We start from the raw sequence: 8,795 nt of genomic DNA on the forward strand, positions 1-8,795 counted from the left end.
TCATAGCTTTGCCCAGTTCCACTATTAATCTATATGCTTCACAATATAAGCTAATTGCCAATTGAGATCTGGAAGCAATTCCTCTGCCAATTTCAGAGTACTGTATAACTGGCTAGATGTAGTATGGGAGTACGGGGGGTTGGCATTCCTTCTGCTGAAGTATTAGACACTAGCCACTTCAGCGGGAAAGGACCATATACTAGAAGGATAATTGTTGTGTAATTCCTATTCTATTTTCTATATCCTGATTACCCTTATTGGTTCTAAACATGTCCTTTGTAATAATTCAAATATAAATTTGCTGAATATCCATAAAAACAGAAAATAAATCCCATACCTCAAAAAAGCTATTCATATATAGTTACCACTTCCATAAGTAATTTTTATTTGGAAGGAAAAGTGACTATCAATCAATATTTGGCAGTATCTGCATCCCACGGGGCTTAAGCAATCAAATATTTTCATATCCCTCTGTGCCATGTGGTTGCTATTAATACAGTCACAATATCACCCCATGCAAGTTGGGGGAAATTAATCTTTAATGACTTTTGCAAACTACTAATTCCTCATGAGCAATTTCCTCAATTAATAACTAACTCAATTATCTGATAAAGTCAAACACTTATAATGTACAGAATATACCGTATTCAGTAAGCCAAGACAAACAGCAGTTGGTCATTAATTGTTACATAGACTCAATTATTTTCAAAATCTATTTTGTGATATCAATAGTTCTACTTTTTATCCATTTAGTATCATTTTCAAATCCTGATTCCTCTTTGTGTCCTCCTCTTCTTCCCTTGATCTGAGCAGGTCTTTTACCTGCTTATCGTAGGACCTTTCAAATACTAGCCCCCCTGAAGGTGCCTATAGTAGTCAACAGTATAAAATTATGTCTGGCGGAAAGCAGGCAGAGTTCCAGGGGGTCTTCTCAGAGGATATACAAAGTAATAACAATTCTGTAATGAGCTGGTTGGTATCCTCTACCAAATGGAAGTAGGCCTGTTAAAGTGTAAAGTCTTGCAGTTATAGCACTGGGTTGGCACTCTAGAGCTCTGTATTCAATTCCTTGCTCTGCGGCAGATGGAGTGACTCACTCAAGGTCAGATGAGCAATCTAGCTTGGGCAGGTTTTCAACTGTTATAAACTTCTGTTTACTTCAACAGAGTGATAATGGTTTACACCAGCTGAAGCTGTGCCTCTCATTCCCAATTCCCCATATATGGCGTGTTATTGTGTTATTATTAATGATATTGGGGCATGTAAAGCTTTAGATAGGACTCAATGCTTCCTTTGTTGTCTGTTCTCCATCTCTCCCCAGGCCACTATCTAGTATCTATTTATGAGTATAAGCTCTTCCGGGGAGGAACTGGTTTTTACTGTGTGTATGTACAGTGTCTATCACAATGGAGCCTTGTTTTTGATTGGGGCCTGTATGTTCCATTGTTATACAAACTATTATTAATGTATTCAAATGTATGTCATAGGTCTTAAAACCATTTGTGGAAATTCTCCTTTAGCTCCACTTGTAACTGAAATTTTGGGAAAGAAGGAGCTGGATTCTGTCCCTCCTGCTGCCATGGAGTTCTGAATGGTGCTAACGTGCAGCAGAGAGACAGTCAAAGCTTTGAGGTAAGTGCATTTTTTTAACACTTTTATGTACTTATCATATATTTTATCCCAGGATATTGAAATTGCTTCATGAACATTTAATATATTAAGACACACAGCACCCCCTTCAAGTAGGCTTTATTTAAACTAATTTTATTGTTGGGGAAACAGAGGCACAGATGGGTTATGTGATTTGTCCAATATCACAGGATGACTCAAAGGCAGAATCAGGAATATATCCCAGCATTTCACTCCATGCATTCCTGACAAATTATTGGTTCTTTTTTCTAGACAAACTACCTTCTTAAAGGCAACCATGCTTTAAAGTACAATACCCAAGGTCTGATCATCGAGGTCCAATGTAGTGGACTACAGGCTGTTACAGTCTTCTTTGGCCTGTAATCCTTCAGAAGCCCCCCAAATAGCTATATTCTTTCAGATTATAACAAATAAAAGACTGTCTGTCTCATGCACATTTTGGAGCTCTCTCTGTGTTCCGTATAGTTACTGTGAACTCATCAGAAATTGATACAATGTTGTCACAGGCAAAGTATTATCAGGCATCAGTATTTTCTTCAAACTGAATTTTAACAGAGGCAATGAAAGGTGTCAAGTATCAGGGGGTAGCCATATTAGTCTGTATCCACAAAAACAGCAAGAAGTCCAGTGACCCCTTAAAGACTTACAGATTTATTTGGGCATAAGCTTTTGTGGGTAAAAACCCTCGCTTCTTCAGATGCATGGAGTGAAAATTACTGTGAACATTGGTTCTCCACTTGTGAGGTAACTTCCTTCTCTTCATGTGTCAGTATAACAATGCCTGCATCTGTAATTTTCACTCCATGCATCTGAAGAAGTGGGTTTTTTACAGAAAGCTTGTGCCCAAATAAATCTGTTAGTCTTTAAGGTGCCACTAGACTCCTTGTTGTTTTAATGAAAGGTGTGTTGGTTCCATCTAGTGGCTGCAAACTAAACAAGCAGACATTTCTATACTCTTCTTTCAACAAAGCCAGGAGAAGTGAAGCACCTAAGATACTTTAAGGATATGTCTACAGTGCACGCACATGGCAGCAGCATGTAGGGTATATATAAGTACAGGCTGCAGTTTGCAGCAGAGGCACAGCCTGCTTTTGTGTGTAGCTACATGAAGCAGTGACAGGCTCTGACATGGACAAGGCAGTGGGGAAAGACTCCAGCAGGGGGAGCTGCTATAGCCTTTCCTTTTTGCCTCCCCCTGCCAGAGACTTTCCCCCTGCTGGGGCCTTTCCCTGCAGGGGGAAAGACTCCAGTAGTGGCGCACTACACTGCTAAAAATAGCTGTATAGACAGAGACTTGGGCACATGGAAAGCAGTGTAAGGTACACACCCTAAGGTTCTGGCATGTTGTTTACTCACCAAAGCAGTGCCTCACCATCTACACTGCTATATGTACCCTTGCTAGGAGTGTGTGCAGTGTATGTACTCCACACTCCACCATAAGGAGTGTTCAGTGCAGATGTACCAAAAGGCCACCCACCCACCACCAAAATGTTTATTCATATTTTAGCTTACTACTAGGCTTTGAGCTCTTCTCTCTTATTTTCCCCTTGCAATGTATTGAAAATCAGCCACTCCATTTGGTTTTGGTCTTGTTCGCATAACTGTCATATGCTAGGATGATCAGAACTTGGGGATTGTCACTCTCGTAAGCTGGAGAGGCAGTGTGGCCCAATGGTTTGGGTACTAGACTAAGAGGTAGGTGTGACGGGTTTGGTCACAGAAACCCCCCTTGGGACTGTCACCTGATGTGCTGGAATTCCTCTGAGCCTGTTTTCCCTGCCAGCTTGGGACTCCAGAACCCTACTTTCTTGAGCCAGACATGCTAGCTTGCTGCAACACAGACCCAGGTCTGGTCCACGCCCCCGCAGTTGCAGACTTTAACCATAAACTGCTCAGCAGGTCACCTATCTCCAACACCCAGACACCTAGTTCCCAATGGGATCCAAACCCCAAATAAATCTCTTATTGTCTGTATAAAGCTTATAGAGGGTAAACTCATAAATTGTCCACCTTCTGTAACACTGACAGAGATATGCACAGCTGTTTGCTCCCCTAGGTATTAATCACTTACTCTGGTTCATTAATAAACAAAAGTAGGATTTAAGTGGTTTCAAGAAATAACAGACAGAACAAAGTAAGTCACAAAGCAAAATAAAGCAAAAACACACAAGTCTAAGCCTAATACATTAAGAAACCATTTACAGGTAAAATCTAACCCCCAGAGATGTTCCAATAAGCTTCTTTCACAGACTAGTCTCCTTCCTAGTCTGGGCCCAATCCTTTCCCCTGGTACAGTCCTGGCTAGTTCCAGCAGACATCTTAGATGGAAAGCAGGGGTGTTCTCATGACTGGCCGCCTCCTTTGTTCTGTTCCACCCCCTTTTATAGCTTTGGCACAAGGCGGGAATCTTTTGTCTTTTTGGGTCCCCACCCCTCTTTCTAAATGGAAAAGTACCAGATTTAAGATGGATTCCAGTATCAGGTGACATGATCACATGTCCTGTGAGACCCCAGCCTCCATTCTTCCTGGGCCGTCCCACACGTACACAGAAAGGTTTGTAAGTAAACAGAGCCTTTTACAACCAATTGTCCTAGTCAATGGGAGCCATCAAGATTCTAACCCACCATTAATGGCCCACACTTTGCATAATTACAATAGGACCTCAGAGATATATTTCATATTTCAGATACAAGAATGATACATGCGTGCAAATAGGATGAACATACTCAACAGATTATAAGCTTTGCAATTAAACTTTACAAGAGATCTTTTGCATAATGCATATTCCAGTTACATCATATTCACACTCATAAGCATATGGAGTGCAACGTCACAGCAGGATACCTAGATTCTCCTCCGTGTTCTGCCACTGACTTTCTATGTGTACCTTCAGTAAGTCATTTTCCACGTCACTGTTTGACTGTCTTGTCTATTTAAAGTGTAAGCCAGAGGTAGGCAACCTATGAAACACGTGCCGAAGGCGGCACGCAAGCTGATTTTCAGTGGCACTCACATTGCCCGGCTCCTGGCCACCAGTCCGGGAGGCTTTGCATTTTAATTTAATTTTAAATGAAGCTTCTTAAACATTTTAAAAACCTTATTTACTTTACATCAATAGTTTAGTTATATGTTATAGACATAGAAAGAGACCTTCTAAAAACGTTAAAATGTATTACTGGCATGCGAAACCTTAAATTAGAGTGAATAAATGAAGACTCGGCCCACCACTTCTGAAAGGTTGCTGACCCCTGGTGTAAGCTCTTTGGGCCAGAGACTGTTTCGCCATCTGTGTTTGTACAGTGCCTAGCACAAAGGGGTCCTAATTTTAGTTGTAATATAAGTAATAATAAAACACTTGGGGCTCCCAGGCTGGAACTTTCCAGGGAAAGAGAAAGTTGTAGTCCTTCTTCCCTGCTTCTCCCTTTGCCCTGGTAACGTATATGAATTGGATAGGGTCCTGCAGCGAATCAAGAAACTGCTAGAATCAATTCAGGCAGGCTAATCAGGGCACCTGGGTTTAAAAGGGAGCTCACTTCAGTTTGAGGAGTTGGGAGCAAGAGGTGCAAGGAGCTGAGAGTGAGAGGGTGAGCTGCTGGAGGACTAAGGAGTACAAGCATTATCAGACACCAGGAGGAAGATCCTGTGGTGAGGATAAAGAAGGTGTTTGGAGGAGGCCATGGGCAAGTAGCCCAGGGAGTTGTAGCTGTCGCGCAGCTGTTACAGGAGGCACCATAGACAGCTGCAATCCACAGGGCCCTGGGCTGGAACCCGGAGTAGAGGGTGGGCCCGGGTTCCCCCAAAACCTCCCAACTCCTGATCCAACACAGGAAGATCTCTGAGGCTAGCAAAATCTACCAATAAGCACAGGACCCACCAAGGTAGAAGAGGAACTTTGTCACAATGGTTAGTAAAAATTATTAGTCAGAATGCTATTTGTGAGGTTTCTACAAATTTTGTTTACAGAGCAAAAGACATCAACTAGTGATGAACCTGGGTCCTAATCCAGCAATACAATGAAATGCAGTGACTGCATAGGCCTAGTGAAGAAGATGCTAAAAGGACATTGAGCCTTCAGCCTCTGGGACTGAGTGAACTAACCATTTGTGGGGAAAAGAAAGCTCCTTGGGGAAAATGGACTGGCTTGATAGCTCAGAGGACTGGTCCACCTCGATCAAGAGACTGGAACAGAATATAACTGAAAAGAAAAAGGTGGTGGTTTTACTAAGGCTATGTCTACACTAGTACTTATTGCAGTATAATGTATGTAATTAATAATAATAGGAGATATACTAATCTTCTAGAACTGGAAGGGACCTTGAAAGATCATTGAGTCCAGCCCCCTGCCTTCACTAGCAGGACCAATTTTTGCCCCAGATCCCTAAGCAGCCTCCTCAAGGATTGAACTCACAACCCTGGATTTAGCAGGCCAATGCTCAAACCACTGAGCTATCCCTCCCCCCGTCACTCAGGGGTGTGAAAAAGTCACCCCCCTGAGCCATGTACGTTACCCAGCCCTAAGCACTGGTGTGGACAGCACTATGTCAGTGGGAGAGTTTCCCTACACCCTCTGCAACAAGGCTCAGTATCTCAATCTCAGCCACAGAACACTAAACCCTCCCGACTCTCCCCCCACCACACCATTTGAGGACCGTCTAGCACACTCTTTCAACAACTGGAGTGCAATAACAATGGACAAGTGGGAGCTGAACCTCAGCCACTCTAGCTATACAATAGTTTGCATCTCTACCTCTACCAACCTCCTACTCCCCACCTCTCTATGGAGACCACACTTCTCAAACAAGAGGTAAATTCCTTACTGCAGGGAGGAGCAATAGATACATCCCTCTGCAATACCAAGGGTGGAGAGGATTTTACTCAACCTACTTCCTGATCCCCAAAAAGAAGAATGATTGGAGACCAATCCTCGACCTCCACCATCTTAACTGCTTCATTCGCAAACTCAGATTTCACAGCATCACATTGGCAGCGATCTTTTAGCAAAGGGCATGTGGTTCACAGTTCTTAATGTGATGGACGCCTACTGTCATGTAGACGTTCATCCCTCTCACAGACACTTTCTCAGATTCACGGTGGGCTCTGACTATTTTCAGTATAGAGTTCTCCCCTTTGGAATAGAAATCACCCCCAGAGTCTTTAGCGAGATATTCTCAGTTGCAGTGGCCCACGTCAGACATCGTGGTTTCATTGTCTTCTCCTGTCTCAATGACTGGCTCCTTGTTGCCACGTCCTGCCAGGAAGCCTATGCATCAACTTCCATGATGCTACATCTCCTCTCTTCACTGGGAGTCAGTGTAAACATTGGAAAATCTGTTCTTACCCCCATACAATCTCTGGATTTCATCAGGGCAACCTTAAATTCTATCACCCCAAAAGCGTACCTGCCTATGGCCAGGTTTCAGACAATGAACAATACCATAGCTCATGTCACAAGCAACCGTCGAGTACCGGTCAAAACATGTCTGTCTCTCTGAGATCATATGGCCTCATGCACTATGTCACTCCATTCGCAAGACTCCACCTTCATTGCTTTCAAGCTTGGCTGCAGTGGGTATACTCCCCAAGCCGTCATTCCATGAACCTCATGGTGACAGTTCTGGCTAAGGCACTGTCTTCCCTACTGTGCTGGACAAATCTGTGTCAGGCATGCATTTGCATCCCCTTTCTCCCTTCCTCTCCTGACAGGACCATCATTATGGACACATCCCTATTAGGCTGTGGAGCCCACATGAACAGCCACATGGCACAAGATGCATGGACATCTCGAGAGGCCAGAATGCACATCAATATCCTGGAGTTGCAAGAAGTACAGAAACCATGCAAGTCCTTTCTTCCATTCTTCTACACTCACTATGTCGTTATAATGTCAGACAATGTTACATCTGTCTTGGACACCAACAAGCAAGTGGGAGCGCAATCCGCCTCTGTGTGTGCAGAAGCAGCCAGCCTCTGGAACTGGTGTATCAGCAATCAAATCACCCTATCCACAGCCTATCTCCTGAGGAAGCAAAAAGTGCTCACAGATTCTCTCCAAAGATATTTCTCAGTCAACCACAAGTGGGAGCTCCATGACTCTGTACTGTGTACTCTATGGGGAACCCCACCCAGTGATCTTCTTTGCTTCTCAAGCAAACAGGAAATGCATTATGTATTGCTCCAGAAAAGCCCTAGCTCACCACTCCCAGGATGAGGTGTTGCTTCTTACTTGGTCAGACCAATTCAACTATGCCATCCCTTCACTACTGCTACTACCATGAGTTCTACATAGAATCTGCCAGGACAGAGTAAGGGTCATCTTGATCTCCACCTTCTGGCCCAGACAGTTCTGGTTTCCCAACCTCTTATGCATGGTTTCTATGAGTCCCAATATTCCTCCAATAAGAGTGCTGTGGTCAGATAAAAAGGACTCTGCCTGGGTTTCCCTTGATGGTGTATTTTGGGAAGCATGTAGGGTAGGTTCATGGGGGATGAGGTTGTAGAGTTTCTCTTGGAGTTGTTTGGGGAAGGATTTGATGATATCCTTAAACTCCTGGATAAATTGTGGTATGGGATCTTCTTTGACTTCTTTATAGTTGATGGCGTTGGAGAGTTGTTGGTTGGCCTAGCTAATGTAGTCATCACAGTTGGGGACTATGATGGCCCCACCACTTTGTCTGCTGGTTTGATCACCATCCCGTGGTTGAATTTCTGTATAGCTGTCCTCTCAGCAGTGTGGAGACTGTGGTAGATGGGATGTTTGTTAAGGATTTCAGTCAATTTTTTTTCTGAAGCAATCAGTGTTATGATCAAGAGTGTGGCTTTGTCCACAGTGGGATGTCCAGTCAGATGATTCTTTTTTCTTATGACTGTCAGTGGGAACATGGTAATTGTGGGTGACGTTGTCATTTGTTGTGAAAAAATTCTTGGCAGAGTCGTGGAAGTATTCTTCCAGTTCTCCACGTGTTATTATGGTATAAGGTTCTGTTGTGGTACAGAAGACCAGTCCCTTGGAGAGTACAGATAATTCAGCTCCAGTTAGGGGTAGTCTTGATAAAATTATAACCAAGCTTCTTAGCTCAGGACCCTTTCTCCCAGTATCCAACAAGTACTTCCTTTGTTGCTTTAGGTGCCGTCCATGTGATGGGTAT

The sequence above is a fragment of the Mauremys reevesii genome, linkage group 1 (assembly GCF_016161935.1).
Source record: "Mauremys reevesii isolate NIE-2019 linkage group 1, ASM1616193v1, whole genome shotgun sequence".
In the NCBI taxonomy this organism is placed as follows: Eukaryota; Metazoa; Chordata; order Testudines; family Geoemydidae; genus Mauremys; species Mauremys reevesii.